Source organism: Larus michahellis, chromosome 3, assembly GCF_964199755.1.
Source record: "Larus michahellis chromosome 3, bLarMic1.1, whole genome shotgun sequence".
Lineage (NCBI taxonomy): Eukaryota > Metazoa > Chordata > Aves > Charadriiformes > Laridae > Larus > Larus michahellis.
In genome coordinates, this window is record NC_133898.1 from 17,236,154 (window position 1) to 17,253,139 (window position 16,986).

Below are 16,986 nucleotides of genomic sequence, written 5' to 3' on the forward strand. Positions count from 1 at the left end.
GCATGAGTTGTTAAGCTTCTGAGTGTGCCATGAACTTGCTTTTTATTCATTTTCAGTGAATCTATCCTGTATTGTATAAAGAGGGAGATCCGAATTTTAGTCTGTAAAGACATGAGAAAATATTCAATTCGCAAAGCAACCTTTCACTTGCTATGTCCTAACTTCTAAGTTCCTCGGGCTTTTCAACACAATGCAATAGATTTATATAAGCAATTTGGTAAATAGTTTCACTCCTCGTGAGAGGAGGTTTAAGTGCACTTGCTTTACTTAGCATTATAATGAAATAGGAGATGAATCAAGTCAAGGTGACCTGTTCTCTGGACCAGAGCAGGCTTATCGTGTTGTCTTGGAGCATGGCTAGAAATGATATTATGCAGCTTACTAAGAAAATATGCCACACAGCATCTTTGGAATCAAAATCTAGCCTTCAAACTAGAACAGGACTTCTAGAGTACTCTGTGACCTCAGACATATGAAAAGATCCTTAGATTTCTAATTGGAATTTCAACATTGGAGACTTCAACTGAAAATCCCTACCTCTTTAAGCACTTCACTGTTGCCCACTAAAGAGTAATTTATAACACAAATGGCTAAGAAATAGCAGTGCTTTCTCCTTTCAACTGATCTCATTTGTGTTCATGACAACCATGCTACACAGTCATTTTGTTGATGACCAAAGCTTTGTGGTTAGGGTAACATATCGAGATGAGGACGGTTTTCCCAATAATTATATCACATGTATGTTTTGGGTTTCGTCCCATGTTTGTTGAATGGGTAAAATTATAAAATATTACAAAATTTTCTACTGAAGTTGCAACCTTTTTTCAAATCAACACCTCAATTGCTTAGTTGGAGAGCTGTGGTTACCTTTAGTTACACTTGTGATATTTTAATGTATTTCAGACATATTTATCTAATAATGAAGATGAAAGATTTTGATGAAATAAAACACTGGGCTTGACTCAGTGTTCATTGAAGTTTGCAGATATAATTAACATTATTACTATTATTTTCCGTATGCAACATCCAGGAGTTGCTACTATAGCTGCTTTTTCTTTAATTGGTTGAAGTTCTTTCGCTATCTGTAAACAATGGCTGGAGATGCTCTCTACCTTGAAATTCAGCTGAAAGAAACATAATAACAGTGCCTTAAATACTATTTTTATACAGTTATTAGTGTAAATGAATTTAAGTTCATATACACTTAGAATTGAAAATGACTCCTGATTCCTTCCAAACAAGTGGCAAATACAACACAAATATATTAGTCACCTTGGTTGACCTGAGTAGTCATTTTTCATTATAAGAAAATAGCGTTTGAAAAAAACCCCGCCTACTTTGAATTCAGGAGTCCACGAACATACTGAAGGATTGCTGCTAACTCGGCTATAATTTTTTGACAGTTGTGGTATGTTATCACTAATGGTTACTGACAAAAAAGTCAGTTACTAACCCCTTGTCATTATAATAGGCTATAAAGGACACTATGCTTCTTTTGGCTGTTCAGTTCTGAGCAGCTGGCTCACATCAGCATGAAGGACTCGGACTTTGAAGCGTGTGATACACTCTTAGATTATTCAGAAGTAATATTGTGTTTATTACAAACCGCTTCTGGGATTCTTATATTGATCAGGCAGGTAAATCTTTCATGCAGATGGGAAAAGGTCCCTTTTGCATCCTTAGCTTAGATTGCCGTTAAAACTCAAGTTCTTTAAATCATGGAATACATGTAGTTGTTAAACGTTTCCTAATTGCTTTTGTTGTGAATCTTGCCAACCTGTTTTCATTATCCTCCTCATCGTAGGCTTTGTCTTTACTGAGTCAACTTCCAAAAATGTATTCAGCTTCAGTGGTTGATGTTTGTTTTCAAGGTTTATAATGTTGTCAAAGGATTATAATGAAAGCCTTAGGAGCCTTAAATATTAGTGCCATGTCTACTCTACCGAAAACCTACAAATGTCTAAATATAACAGGCTAAGATTTGAACACTGATGCTAAAGTGCTTGCACTACGCTTTGTTTGCTGTTTCTCCTTTTGTTAGGAAAGCAGATGTAGAATATATTTGATAGCTAAGATAATGTTGAAGCTGGAACTTTCACAACCATCCTTTCTGACAACAACTTTTGCTATAAAGGTGCTGATTTTGCATTTAGAAAAACTTGTGGATTTGCTTTCCTTGACTTAATCTAACCTATTTTCTTTGAGTTAAAATTGTTTGTGCTAAATTGTACAGTAAATCTATACAGGTAGGGGATAGAGAATTACAAAGTACAAATTCAAAGAAGTTTTTAGTAGTGTCTTTTTAGACAGTTGCTCAGGAATGCGAGACAACCGAGAATGCAGAATAGAAGAATAAACTGCAACTTCATAAAGATAACAAGTTCTCAGATTTCAAATAACCTGGTTTAGATTTTTTCAGATTTTTCACTATAGAAATTAGACAAAATCGAAACAATTTTTCTCCCTTGCCCCGAACACTCTTCTTGACCTGTCCTTAGTTTCTCTTAGATTTCAAACTTAGTTTACTCATTCTCTAGGCCTGCTTTCAAAAAGCGTCCTTTGGATTTCTCCCAGTAGGGAATTCTTTCACCCTATGTGTGTTTTTAGATGTCCTGGTTTTTTCCTTTCTTTGTTTTTTTAAACAAATTTTGTTTTTTAACTGCTTCCAAGAATAAAGAGTAATTAATGTTGAAATCCCAGCATGTTGTTCAACTTGTTCGTTTTACTTCCAAAATTCTATTTGTTGTTGGAACGCTACCACTGCTTCTTCAGGTACTTCAAACAGACTAACCCTGACTTTCTCACACTAAAATAACCTCAAATATTTATATTAAAAATCCTAAGTGCATTCTATATGTGATTTCATTGCAAATACAGGGGGAGAAAAAAAATCTAAGCAGCTATGACTTCCTGAATTGTTGTGATGCTGAAAAGTTTGTCTAAAACAATTTTTAATATTGTGTGCAAGGTGTCAACTGATTTCAGTAGTCATAAGTAAGGTGAAAGAAAATGGCACTGCAGGAACAAGACTCGTACAAAGAGTGCTAGGAGAATGTACCCCAAACCGAAGCCCATCATTGTTATTTTGGCCTTCTGCTTGCCTACTTGATGCTCAGAATTTGATGCCTGACTAGATTCACTGTAAAAGCTGTTTTCCAGCTCAGTACTAACTAAACCCCCAGTCCTGCAAACATGCGCATATTTGGCATTACTTCCAGCATAAAATATTTCCAGGCTAATGTCAAAGAATCCAAAGTTGTATTTTAAATTGTTATGTGTTATTCTGAAAAAGCTAATAATTTAACTAGCACAATTCATGTTAAAAGACCCAACCAACAAAATAAAACATGCAAAACCATCCCCATCCCCAAACAATAAAAACAGCAGCAAGTATAGACGTAGTTATGTTGGGAATAAAAAAGGTTGATGTACATCATCACTTGAATGAATTGTCTAGTACCTTACACTAAACTACTGGATTTCATACTAAGAGCTGGCCTAACATATCACTTTAAAATGTGTTCTTAATTGAGATACATAGACAAAAGTTTTCTGTTCAGCGGGTCTTACTCTATAGTACTCAAAACTGATAGTCACATACAGATTGAGTTAAGCTTTATCCTCCCATATGTCTAAATTTGCCTCCAGAAGATATGTCTGGATAGCATTTGAAGATTTTGTATGTGTATCTGAGAATGCGTCATGTATGTTATGTACAGGCTGGTCCTGAAATACATGTGGTGTGAATTTGGGACAGCTTGGTCAACTTTGTATCTGTACAGTAAAACAATGCTGAATTGCATTGATTTCATTGTATATTCATAGATTGTGTCGGTTCAGTGGGCTCAGTGCTTCCAAGTTCAAGGCAAACCCAATCTATGGCTCTACCAGAACCACCAAATATTTTGGTTATAAACCATCAAGATCGTAATCTCCCAAACTGTGCCACCTTTACCAAAGCTGTAAACGTATCACTACAAAGATTACAGTGACAGCAGTAGTACTGTGTCCATTTTGGGAGCTGACAAAGATAATTCTGTTCCTTTTTCTCCTCGCCCTGTGGAATGTTTTTAACTTCACTTTCAGTTCAGAACATTGGAGTAGGACTGAAGTAGGGAATGTGGGATTAAGCACTAAATAGACATATAGTAAGGAGAAGAGAGATACAGTAACTAGAGAGCGGGCAGCTGATGAGCAAGTAGTAGAAAGGTGGGACAATTCAAATTTGAGAGGCTATCATGGGATTGTAAGAAGTATATATACTTGTAGTTGAGCTTGAAGACTTAAGACTTGCCCTAGTGGATGGGAAGAGCAGATGGATGGATGTTTATTTTTTTTTTTAGGACTTTGGTCTGGGAAACTGAAGGATCCCCCCATGAAAATCATTCTGCCACCATTTTCTCTGGCAGTGATACCACCAGAAAATGAGGCCTGAGCAAATTATATTTGAGAATTTGAAATCTATGTTACAGTAGAGTTCAATCCTCTTTCTTGCTGTCTCTAACTAGTATGTAAGGCTTTTCTTTATATGTAGTTGTTAATACATTTTAAAATAAAATCCTGTTCATTTATTTAGACATCTTTAAAATAACAGAACTTTTCAATCAGTATTGTAAAGAATTTTCTTTAATCCTGTGATGTCTAGTATTGTTGTCACTTTTGTATGCAAAATATCCAATGTATTTTTCATTGTCCAAACTTCTTGCCGTAATTTACTTCAATCTGTCACCACTTAGATAATTTATGCATGATTAAACCACCTATCTTGCTGTGGTTTCCTCTACAAATGAAAACACAGTATTGTTTGATAGCACGAGTATCTTATGGAGGCTCTTCAGTATATGTCATTTTTAGATATAGTAAAACCAATGAGACAGTTTTGTGACAACATCTTCTCCGAAATAAGATTGTTTTGGCTGTTTTGGATCTGTTCTGTGGGGGGTATTAGTTAGTTTGGCGCTTTGGGTTTTTTTGGTTTTTTTTAGATCTAGTAATCCATTTAATAAACAGACTTGCTGAAAAGCAGTATTCCAAAACATTTCAGAACTCAAATTATATGTTTTCTAGGATGAGGACTGTAGCCACTTCTAAATAATGTTTCTGCTGTTTTTCATTGACGTTGTCAAAAGCATACTGCTTATACTTAACCATGTGGCAAACAATCTTCTGAATGCTGTTTTAATGAAATCTGAATATATGCAATTTAAGCATTTATTTCCTCATGCAAACTGCACTGGGGACAGTAGTACAGAAGCCTGTTGCAAAATGAAATAGCTGTTTCTATGAGGAAGTTAGCATTGGTTTCAGGGAAGTCTTACATTTTCCTGTCATCTGTGCTGACAAATATTTTAAAGTTAAGTGAAATGGAAGACTGAAGTGTTTGACTTTGTATCTTCAGCAGTGTAACAAGACCTTATGGTAAAAAGCATTGCCATGATGTTGGCAGAACTGCAGAGTCTTCAGTAAGTCTTTTCTCTGAGATTGCAAATAACTCTAGAGTGGTGCTAATTCTACGTGTAATAGTTTGTGTGCCATTGCCAGAGTCACTTTACTGGCTTAGTAAAGGCACATGGGACAGATTGTAAACTCCTCAGTGCAGAGATCGTCTTTTTTACAGAACCCCGCTATGACTTTTGCCTTCTGGCATTATCAGAAGGTTACGATGATGACGGCAAAGTATTGGAGATTGGGCGTTTTATTTCTGGATACAGAGAAGTAGATCTAGTCTAAAAATAACGGTATTCCACTAAAACTTTGCATAGATACTTAATATGGGGTTTTTAAACTTTGAAGGTACAAACTCCGTTATGCCTTGTAGACTTACATAATTTTCTCTGTTTTCCAAACTGGTGGACAAAGGCACAGGAGATCAGCATACGCGTCATTGCGAGAACTGGTGAGAGGATTAAGATAGAGATAAGAAAATTTGTCTTTTAGGTCTATCCCAAGTTCCATAAAACTGCGTGTGTGTTTTCGAGTACAGAACTTGAATGATCTTTTTCTAAATAGGATTTCCCCAAACCCTTTGACATGTAACTTTAGGCAAGGAAGAGGAGAGCTCGTCTGTGAAAAAGGGTGAATGTTTAGGCAACCCATCCTTTTGTAAGAGGAAGAGCAATGTGCTTTGTAGTGATGGTTTTGGATGTCCAAATTATCTTCATTTTAATATCTTCATTAAAGTTGAACAAAATATAGTTTGAGTTTCAGGAATGATGAAATGGAGGAAAACAGCCAGGAGAGAATCAAATCCCCACTGAAAAAAAGGCAGCCTAATTTAATTAGATCAGTGTAGCCTTTAATTACATCTCTGTTTCTCACCCTATTACATGTTGTAAATAATCTGTGATGCTCTGAGGGTTTGAGATTTTCTAAAGCTGGTGTAAAACAGCTCTCTGGCTGTGTCTTAGAGGATTTTTGATCAATGGGTGTCATCATTAACTGAACATTGGAAAAATTTATGTCAAAAGTATTACCATGATTTACTGTAAAGTTAGCTAGATAAACAAGTTGCCTGGCTAACTAAAGGTAACTAAGGGTTGTGAGAAAAATCTTTGCCAAATTTTAGGTACATGTAGGTTTGGTGTACCTATGATATGCATTGTTCCATGACTGCTGGTAGGGTCTTAGGTGATAAGCGTTACACGGCATTATAAAAATGTGTATGTGCAGGTTCATTAAATTAATTCAAATCTCAAGGAAGTCGGAAGTCACAGTTATCTTGTTTATGGAAGGCTAACAGCTAATTGCCTGTTTTAAAAGTAAGTTCCCACGTGTATAATTTTTACTAGTATAAAAACAAAATTTTATATTACTTTGTATTTGGTTGTATGGGAAGTTAAGTCTTGACCTAGTGAAGTGCTGAAAGCTAGAATACTTCTGAAGATCCAAAGCCTAAGCTGGTCTTTTTCAAGTTGCTCATCACTGCTCAGAATACAAGGATTTTACGTAACTTTTATACTTGACCTTCCCCAGATCTTAAGAGAACAAAGCCTAAATCTAAACAACATATCATGTTGGTGAGATTGAGGTGTGCCTCAATACACAATTGGTTTTAGTTGAAATAAGTGATGTGGCTCTTATCACATCTTTGACTTCCTAATGCATTTTACCGGCCATTTAGGAGTGGGTAAATTGAGGACAGCCTCTATAGTGAGTGCACTAGCTGGGACTGAACTTGTGTGTTTGGAACTATGTCAGGACACAATGACTCGTCTGCCAGTGAATGTTCACACCTCTTTGTTTCTCTAAATTTCTGTAATTTGAACGTCACTACTGTCTTTAGTTATATTCTATACAGTTGTATTGAAACAACCTATTTTGGATGCCTCCAGAGTGGCTTTGGATGCAAATCAGTGGATTTTTGTCTGATGGAAGAAACGCTTTTTGAAAAGAGGAATGAACAGAAATGGAGTTTTTTCAAAAACTGCAGAAAGTTCTGACTGGAACAGGACAGTTTAAGAAGCTTTGTTTCTAACTAAAAAGGCTAAAATGGTGAAATAACTTAAAAATTCTGAGTAGAATACCTCAAAACATTCTTGTAGGCTAAAACAATTAATGCTATACGTTCGATGCAACTACTTCTCTTGAGGGAATTTTTTCCTTTTATAATAATATTTAAAGATCAGTGAAGATGCATGTTTTCAGAGCATCATTTTCTGTAATCTTCTAACTTTCTCTAGTTTTTTCCTAATGAACTTGCTGGTTTTTTTAAGTTTGGTACTTTTTTTGGATTTTTATGGTTACTGACTACCTTCCACTCAGAAAGCAGACTGTACTTCTTAAGAGAACTCATGCTTGAATTCTAATGCAAATTTGGTATCATCAGCTCTCTCCAGCTGTTCTAATTCTGACATCCTCCATCTGCCTTTAAAATCACAATTTCTGCATCTGCACTGCCTTGCCTAGTATGCTGTTTCTTTTTGGTTTCCATTAATTATTAATCTATCTTTTTTTTTTTCCATGCAATCTTTAGCTTCCTAATTTTGTTTCTTATTTTTTCTGTTATCATTCCACTCTCAGGTATTTATTTTGCATATGAAAAACGTGTAGAATCTGGAAAGATGTGATGCCTAAATTGCAGTATTTAGTATCTGTTGCAAGCTGACTCCTGGAAAACGTCTGGCAAACTTTTTCCTAGACATCTGTGGGTTCAGGGTCCTCTTCTGAGTGACTCGGGAGAGCAGAATTGCGGGATAGCAGGTTAATAAATCTTGTGTTTCTAGGAAAAGCACAGAAGCTGATGTGTTAATGTGTAAGGAACCGTTTCAATATTCAAGGAAGAAAAAAAAAACACCACAAATAAAATGTGCAGTTTTGCCAACACTGTGATGGAGATGTCTGTAAAGATAATTGTTCAACTAGTGACTTCATTACTGAAGGTCAAAGGGGATTTTGTTCAAGTAATATCAACATAATTTTGAGGAAGTAGTTGCTGGCGCAGAATTTAAAGAAAAAAGAGTTTGTAGTGAGAAGACAGGCACTAAGTTGTGTGTATTTTGGAGTTGGAAAAAGTGTACTTCATCTGGAGAAGCTATGTGAAGTAAATGTAGAAGCGGAGAGAATACATTTCTCAATTCATCCATCTCTCCTTTTTGTAAAGGTCATGTTTTGGCATTACGCCTCTTCTGCATTTTGTATGCATAGAATGATAACATGCTTTGAAATACTGTTTTCCTAAAGAACAGTCTGGTTTTTATGAGTTATTACATAGCAATTTATAACATTTTTTATTCATAAACATGTTTTAAAGCAAGTGACAACTGTGGGGGAATGCTTTTAAAGTAAGTTTTCTGGATTGTACGAGCATTATCTGGAAAAAGGACAACCCCTGGGAAAGCATAGGAAAAAATAAGGAATGTTAGTGGGGAAAATATTTCCTTTTACAGTGATTATGACTAGTTCTGTGAGCTGTGAAAGGCCTGTGTCAAAGTAGCTATGTATCTTTGATCTCAGCTTTCTGATAGTCTTTTAGGTACAGATGAATGTAAGTCATCCCTGTATACAACAGTGCACCTATTGGGCGTTCTGTGGAGGCTCAGGAAGGTCAGAAACTGCGGTGCCAGATTTTTATGGTCTCGTGTAGCATTACACCATGCTTAAAATAATCAGTCGGATTCCCACAGTTCAAGCCTCTGTGTTTGTATAGAACAATGAATAGGACATGGATCCACTTGCATTTATAATAAGAATAGGTTAAAAAAAGCTACCTACTAAAGGTTCGATGTAATTAAATTTAAACTTAAGGTTAATATTTAAAAGCATCTATTTAAATTACAACATAGGGAGGAGCAACCTATACTGATGAGGAAAAGAAATAGCTGTTGTACGCACACAAAGTTGAAATATTATGCCTTCACAACTTATAAACTTTAGTAACCACGAGCTCTTAAGGGCTTGCTAAGTTGTGAGATTTAACACTCAGCTCAAAGACTCTGTGGTACTTTGAATTTATATTAACCTCAGTGACCTACTCAGCCAGATTGTCTTTAATCCTTCTCTACTCCCAGCGCTACGACAATGCCTTCTGCCTCTTGAATTCATTGATGGTATTTACAGCTATGGCCTTTAAACACTAACACGTTCTGTAAATTCTCTGCTTGTAGACAAAGCTATGTGCAAACATCTTTATTTGTGCCATTATTTTTGTAGTTTAAGTTTTATAAATTAAGTTTTATACCTTGGCCTTCAAACCTTTTTTTATGATTGGTTAATTTTACTTGCTTTTCCCCAAAAAAACCTTCATAACTTTAGCATTTCCTACAAGGTTATTCCTGTTTACTGATAATTTCCATTTGTTTAATGTGCTCTACTAGCATTGTCCAAACATGGAATTGTACTTTTTCCCCTTTATCAGACCTTTGCAATCATCATAACACTGACCGTGTCAGAAGTGAAAGGGAATTGTAGAATTTGTGTTCTAATGATCTTAGGAATGATAAATTCCAGCCTCCCAGGCTTTGCTACTTGTCCAGGGTTACCTGTGGCCTGACACAAATGAATAAATAAATAGCAGATTTCTGTGTATAATACAGTGAGTGCTTATGGAAATCTACTTATTTATAAACAATATGTATTTCAAGTAGAGAGGAACTGAGAGAGGGCCCTGAGTCAAAAATTCGAATGCTAACTACAGAATTTTTTGTTGGCAGTGGAGTGTGGATTTTTGCGCATTAAATTTCTATTGTAATGGATGTTTATCGTGTTTTAATTGTCTTGATTTCTGTTTCATTTCAGTAAAATACAGAGATAATTTAGAAGAACCATTGGGTTTCTGTTTAAAACACTGGAGTTCTACTGTGGTAGACTTAACTCTAGGCTTTACGAACTTGCAGTCAAAAACCAGTCAAGGAGTTCAAGTATCTACACAAAACTATACAAGAGTTTGGGGCGGGGAGAGTGATTTTTTTTAATTTAGTTTTAGCAAAATCAGGTCAGACTTGTGCTGTCATAGGCTTCATTCGTTCACTCATTGTTATGAACTTGTTCATTAGAACATCTAAGTGGTCTGATCTGGGTTTCCAGTGTTCAGCATGAAGCCAAGGGAGCGCGTTGGATGTGAAGCGCTTGACCGCATCCCTTGGGCTCCCTTTGTTGCTAATGGCAAACTAGTCTTTGGACTGATACTTTGTACTAATATTTGTAAGTTGTTATGGTACTTTGTCTCAGTTTTTTGCTTACTTCGATCTGCGTAGCTCTTAAACAATGAGCAGCAATCCCTACCTGTATTTGGTTTGGAAAGTAACTTTGTTTGCAATATGTTCCTCCTTATTTGGCTAACAGGAAAATGAATGGCACATGTGACACGCTACAACCGTGTTGCCATCCTCCTGTTGTCAGATTGCTGTCTTCTGCTGAAGGGTTGTCGGTGCCACGCTCCCCTCAGAGCACAGGCGTTCCCATCTTGACAGAAAGAGTTTTTTCTCAATTTTGCAACTGGGAATGGTGTTCTGGGAGTAGTTTCCCAGGAACAGTGTTCTTCTTTAACCAGACAGACTGTTCTTTTAACCCTTGTTCTTGTAGTTCTTCTGCTGCTTTCTCACACGCACGTTTTCATTTGTATTGTGTTCATAACAGTCCTGTTACAAATCTATTAAAAATATGATAGTTACCTAAATCCCACTGAAGTCCAAACTTGCAATCCTGAAATCTGCAAGTCATCTAGTTTCCATCTGTGGAGGTGCCTAGAGATGTTGGAAGTTGACTTAAGTTCTCTGTAAAGTTGTTTTTTACTGAATCCTTACAGAAGTTTTGATGCTTAGCTCTTAATTCTGACATGTTTGAAGAGCTTGTTAAGTACTTTATGTGTACGTTTGACTGGAATTGAGAAACTCAGCATGCCTTCACCCTCCAGCTCTGAAAGGTGTGATTCACTAGGCTTTGCAGTAAAAGCTGGCTTCTCACAGCTTAGTGATAGGCACTTCTTATAAAGCATGGGCAGAAACAGTGATACTCTGTTCAGAATGTGAGAGACGGGGTTTGGTTCTTCAGGAGAATAAAAGTTTCTGTTCTACCCTCTCCGGTGAGTACAGTCAGTGCCAGCTTATTCTCTGTCTGTCCTGCTGAAGCCATGGTGCTGTGTGGAATTCTGATTTGTTAGGCTAACATAATGCTAGAAAAAGCATGACTAATGGCCAAGACCGCGAGGACAGAGAAGCTTGCTTTCAGGGCTGGTTCTGTCTTCTGCCTGGTGACTTCTGTGTAAGTATTAAGCTTTAATGCTCACCCATCTGTATTATTTCTCTCCTGGCCAGCTGTAAACAGTTGCATACAAAATGTTCTGACTTGAGGTAACTGCCTTGTTAACATTCTGGGAGAGTTTTCCTTTTAAGATGCTTACTAAAGCACATGATTTTTGGGGGGATGGCACGTTTTCTCCATATATGAAATAAAAAAGAAATAATACTGCGTATGTGAAATGCTTCTTGATAGTTAAAATTATTCGTGGTCTTGTGCCATCAGAAATAACTGTGGAGAGCAAAAGAATATCTCTTTTCAGAAACAAGGCCCCACTTACCAAAATAATTCCACATGCTACAATGCGATATTAACATACAAAACAAAGAATAGCCTGAATGGAAACAAAAATATCTCCACGTTTAGTTCACATAAATATATAACTACTTTCTTCCTGCCCACAGTATCTAGCTGTGATTGGAAATCTCCTTGAAATTGCTTAGTATTAGTGAAGGAAAAATACTAGCTGTCATTTATCTGGTTTTACATATTTTTGTTAGACATAATATGAAGATGTCATTTATTTCTGTGCAATATTGTTTTTATTCCTGTCAACACTATAAGGTGGTTCTGCCTTGCGTTCCTCTTGTAGCAAGAATTTTGGACCGCATTTGAACAGCTAATATACTATCTGATATAGTCAGAATTTCTCAAGTTCTTTCTCAGTCTTGGATGAAGAAACAAGAAGGATCTTTAAGGTTTGCATGTAGCCTCTATTAGAAATCAGATTAGATTCAGACTCAGTTAGAAATCTCAATTAGAAATCAGTTGTGTAGAATGTTGAGCACCTCTAATTTGACTGATTCAAGTGGGCATGCAAGCAGAACTTTGTAAATCTACCACCAGGCTGAATACTCAAATAAGTTTAAGTACAAAAGTTTGGGTTTTTTTTCCTTGGGGTTTTATTTTTACAGTCACTAAGTAGCTAAATTTTAAACATATTTTTGAAACAAAGTGATAATTTGCTTTATTCCAAGTAAAGACCCTTGCATGTATATTTCTTTAATGCGCATTTCTTTTTCCCAGACAATGCTATGCTAAACTTGCAAATAGTTTCAGCTGTCCCAAGATCACTTTGGATGAAAGCATCAACACCTTCAGTCATGTTAAATTAATGTCTTAACTTCTTTTATTCTTGAATTATTTTTGTTTATGCTGCTGTGAATTAGAAAAATAATATTAATATTGCATGCCCGCATTTGCTTCTGGTTATTTATGCTTTTTTACTATTGAAGAGTAAATGTGCCAAGCAAAACTGCTGGATTTCTGCCAAATAAATGGCCCGACAAAGAATAACAAAGCCAATAATAAATGGAGCTTCAAATTAAATTCAAGGAAAGTGACATGAGCCTAGTAAATCCATAGTGGGACAGCGTAAGAAATGTCCATTATCTCAGAATTATACAGACAGTACTATGGAGTGTGGTGGTGACAACAGACAGGAACACTCATAAATCCACTGCACATTTCAGTGGGAACATTCCCGAATAACATAAGAGGTAATATCTTAAAATTTTATCAAACTTTATGTATTGAAACCATATGGTCTGTATTTTTTCAAGTTCCAATTTCGTAATGGTCCCTGCTAGTACAGTTTTTCAGTTCTCCTTTGTTCACTGTAGATAATGTAGGTTCATTGAAAGTTTGAAACAGTTGCAGTTTGCATTTAGGCCTGTTAAGAAAAAGCATCCAGCGTCTGTAATTTATGATCTTCCAAAAAAACCCCAAAGGTAAAATAAAACTTCTGAAGCTTGCTTGTTCTGTTCCTTTTTGCCCTCACTAATTCTGAAACCAAGGAGGGAAGATTAGCTATGATATTCATAAATGAATGCTATGTCAACTTTTTAATTCTTGTAGTCTGAAGTGTAGTGCTCTCGTGTGCCACATTGAGATTGCACCCATTGTAATGGATGGATTTTTTTTTTATTTTTTTTTTTTATGGTATGGTGTTTATTTAATGTAAGCAAGAACATTGGCCTTCTGAACTGGTATTGATAGAGAACAGGGTCATTTTTCTTGAATGAGCAATGTGTTTCTAGCATCTTATCACTTGTCACTGTTGAAAGGTGTTAAAGGGTGAAAGACTGCTATAGGAAAAGAATAAAATACGTTTTTAGATGATAGGTTCAATACATTGAAGTAATGACACTGATTTCTGTTTGAATCTTGACCTGAAGAGGTTTTCAGCTGATTTTTTTTTCCTTCCTCATACCAATTTTCTTTTTCTGACTCTGCTGAATAAATATTGCAGAAAGTTTTCAGATTGTAAAGAAGGTTTTTATTTCGAGTATTTTTGCTTGAGTTTTGTAGATTTTTTTTTTTTAAGCTGGTAAAGGTTTCTTTCAGGCTTCTACTGTTAAATGTTGAATACACAAATGCATACAAAGCAAATCTGAGGGTTCGTCTGACTTCCCAGGATCAAAGCAAGCTTTTTTCAAACATTAAATGATACTACGTTTCTGCAGATGTCACAGAAACAACTGACGGTTAGAACAATAGCAGATTCCTGTGGAGTTCATGTCAAAATTTTAGTCTGAGTGTTTAAAAAGTTGCCAATTTTATTAATGTTCTCAAATGGACGAAACAGCACAGGTATGTATTCTTCCAAACGTATCATACTGTTTCCTATATATACTCCTGCTATTTCCATAGAAAATACTTAAAAGCCTTTCCTGGTAATTTACTTCTGTGATTCTTGTACTGTAATGTTCTTTGTATTTTTTACTTAGGATCTTAGGAAGGCTAGCTATGTTATATTCTTTCCTTCAAAACAAGACAAAAATCTGTCAGTACTTTCTCTGTTAATATTTTATAATAGCTGCTTGTTTCCTGGGGTGTATTTGCATGGCACAGCTGCTCTTTACTCACGTGATCTGTGGATTTGTGAGGTTATAGATAGAAGTGGTAGCAAGGTACTTAACTACAGCTGGTTTTCTGTGCGGTAATTTACTGTCATTACACTGGGATTATGTGAACCTAAAGACCTGAGAATTCAAAAGCTGTCATCCAGAAAAACTGCTGGTCTTACATTCGGTGCCTCTGTCCACCTGTGGAAGGGACTCCTGGATCAGTTGTTGGGACATCTGCTGGGAATGCTGGTGGAACCAATTGATCGCATCCTGTTGCCTCTATTAATTTTTTGAGCTATATCTGTCTCTTCTCCCTCCCCCTTTTTCTGACACTGAGCTATAGCTATGGTAGTCTAAAGACTTGGCAAGAAGATTGTCCTGCCTACAAACCTATCTTGTCTTTTATTTCTGTATTGGTTTCTTACTGCTCTGCGTGGTATTGTATTTATCTCATGGTTATTTGTATTTACCTGTGCATTTTGTTCTGCTGTTGAAACATTTTTCCATTGAAATATTTTGATTTGAAATATTTTAAAGCTAGAGTGGCATTGAGATATCACTGAAATTATGCCAGAGGTAATTAATGCAATGGTTCTTATGGTCACTTCTTGGCTGAACCACTGCACCTATAATTCATATCAGGTGCCTCTAATATTGTGCAGCTTAGTCAGGGTTGAGGAATGAGGTAACTCAGGGGTGATATGTCTGAAAATTGTATTTCTTAAGAAGGAGGCCCATTTACAAAGAAAAGTGTTTGAGAGAGAGTAGTAATTTTTTAATGGTGTATGTCAAGCGTGGAGCCTTCAGAACGCAGTGGGAACAGGGCTTGTGTCCTTTCCCTCGTCCCTTTTTGTTATCAGGGTGTTGGATATCACACTGAAGATGAAAGAAAAGGAAGAAAAAAGCAAAACTGAAATTTTAATTTCAAGTGAAATTATGAGCCTTTTCAAAAAACACATGAATACGCGTAGGTGTGTGCTTGTTGGTGGGCTTTTTTTTCGCCCTGAAGTTAAGATTGTAGCTCATTCTGTCCTTCAATAAGAGCACAATTCCTTAACTAAGTCATTTCAGTAATCTTTTTTTTTTAAGGTGAGAATTATTCTTTCTGTGGGCTTCCTGCCTTCCTGATTTGAGGAACATGAGTCCTCTTAATGAAGTCGCTTTTATGTCTTTCATTTCTCTGTGCACTTAGTGGCTGATAATTACTTCCGAAAGCCTTAAAGTCCCTGTGAAAAAAATACAGATAACTTGTTTAAAGAAGTAAAAAAAGGAATGAAGATCTATTTGACCTGTCCCTCTTTCCCCAGAGTGTTATGTAAATTCATACAGTAAAATCATGGTCTGTTCAAGTATTCTTTCCAATCTGTGCAGTATTTTTCTCTAAAAGTGATGACAGTAAAATCTACTTATTGAATGCTTGGTTACTTATTATAAAACACCAGAAAATGTGGAAGTGTTTTAGTTCATACTCTACAGATGTTACTAGTCCTCTGAAAAGCCTTCTAGGCATAATATTTTATTGGTTTATACAGGATTTCATAATCCTAAACCATCGAGTTTAATATTCTTATTTGGTTTCAGTTTATTGTCAACACCCAACATGGTGGACAGAGCAGATTGATTAGAAAGGTGACACGGGATTGAATTGTAAAAAAGAATGCACAGAGCTACCTGGGACTTGTGCATTATAACAGGTGGATACATTAATTATGAATTTGCTGATTAACTAGTTTGGCATATAGACCAGATATCACTCCAGGATAGTTCTATTTAAAATGTTCAGAGGTGGTGGTATTTCTGCATTTTACATCATTCCATAGTTAATAGAGTGAAATCTCAGGTTGTTCTAAGCAACTTTTAAGGTGGAGTTGTAGCATGGAGAGTATCTAGCTTTTTTCAATAACATTTACTTGGCAGGGATAATTAGCGTACCACACTTCAGTATTTCCAAGGGAAGCATTTTAACCTTACCGTGGTAAAAAATGAAGGGTGAAAAAACAATTGTTAATTGGAAGGGAATTAATATGTATTCTACTTCATAGGATTTATTGTACCTAATGACAAGAAGTTCAGTGGCATTAAATATATAGTGGAATAGAAATAAAGATCTAGACTGAAGCTTTTTAATAACATTTGTATCTGTAGCGAATGAAGAATAAATGTAATACTAAAATGCAAATAATAATTCTAATTAAAATCAGATTTGTGTCAGCAAAACTCTACTGTGTCTTGTAAGGTAACTCATGATTTAGGTTAACATAAGAAGAGAGGGGCCTCTGTTGTATTATTCTGCTTTTTAACATTCTTGGAGTGAAAGTTACATGTAGTGTAAAGAGTTTTCTCAGTTGGAGGGGAGAAAAGAAAAACAACCTTATCAGCAGACAGTGAAATAACAAATAATATC

At 35.9% G+C, this 16,986-nt stretch overlaps 1 protein-coding gene across 33 annotated transcripts in view; it reads left to right on the forward strand.

Moving 5' to 3' along the window:
* NRXN1 (neurexin 1) overlaps positions 1-16,986 on the forward strand; it is a 717,017-nt gene that overhangs the window by 248,384 nt on the left and 451,647 nt on the right. The gene's annotated exons all lie outside the window — the stretch shown is intronic.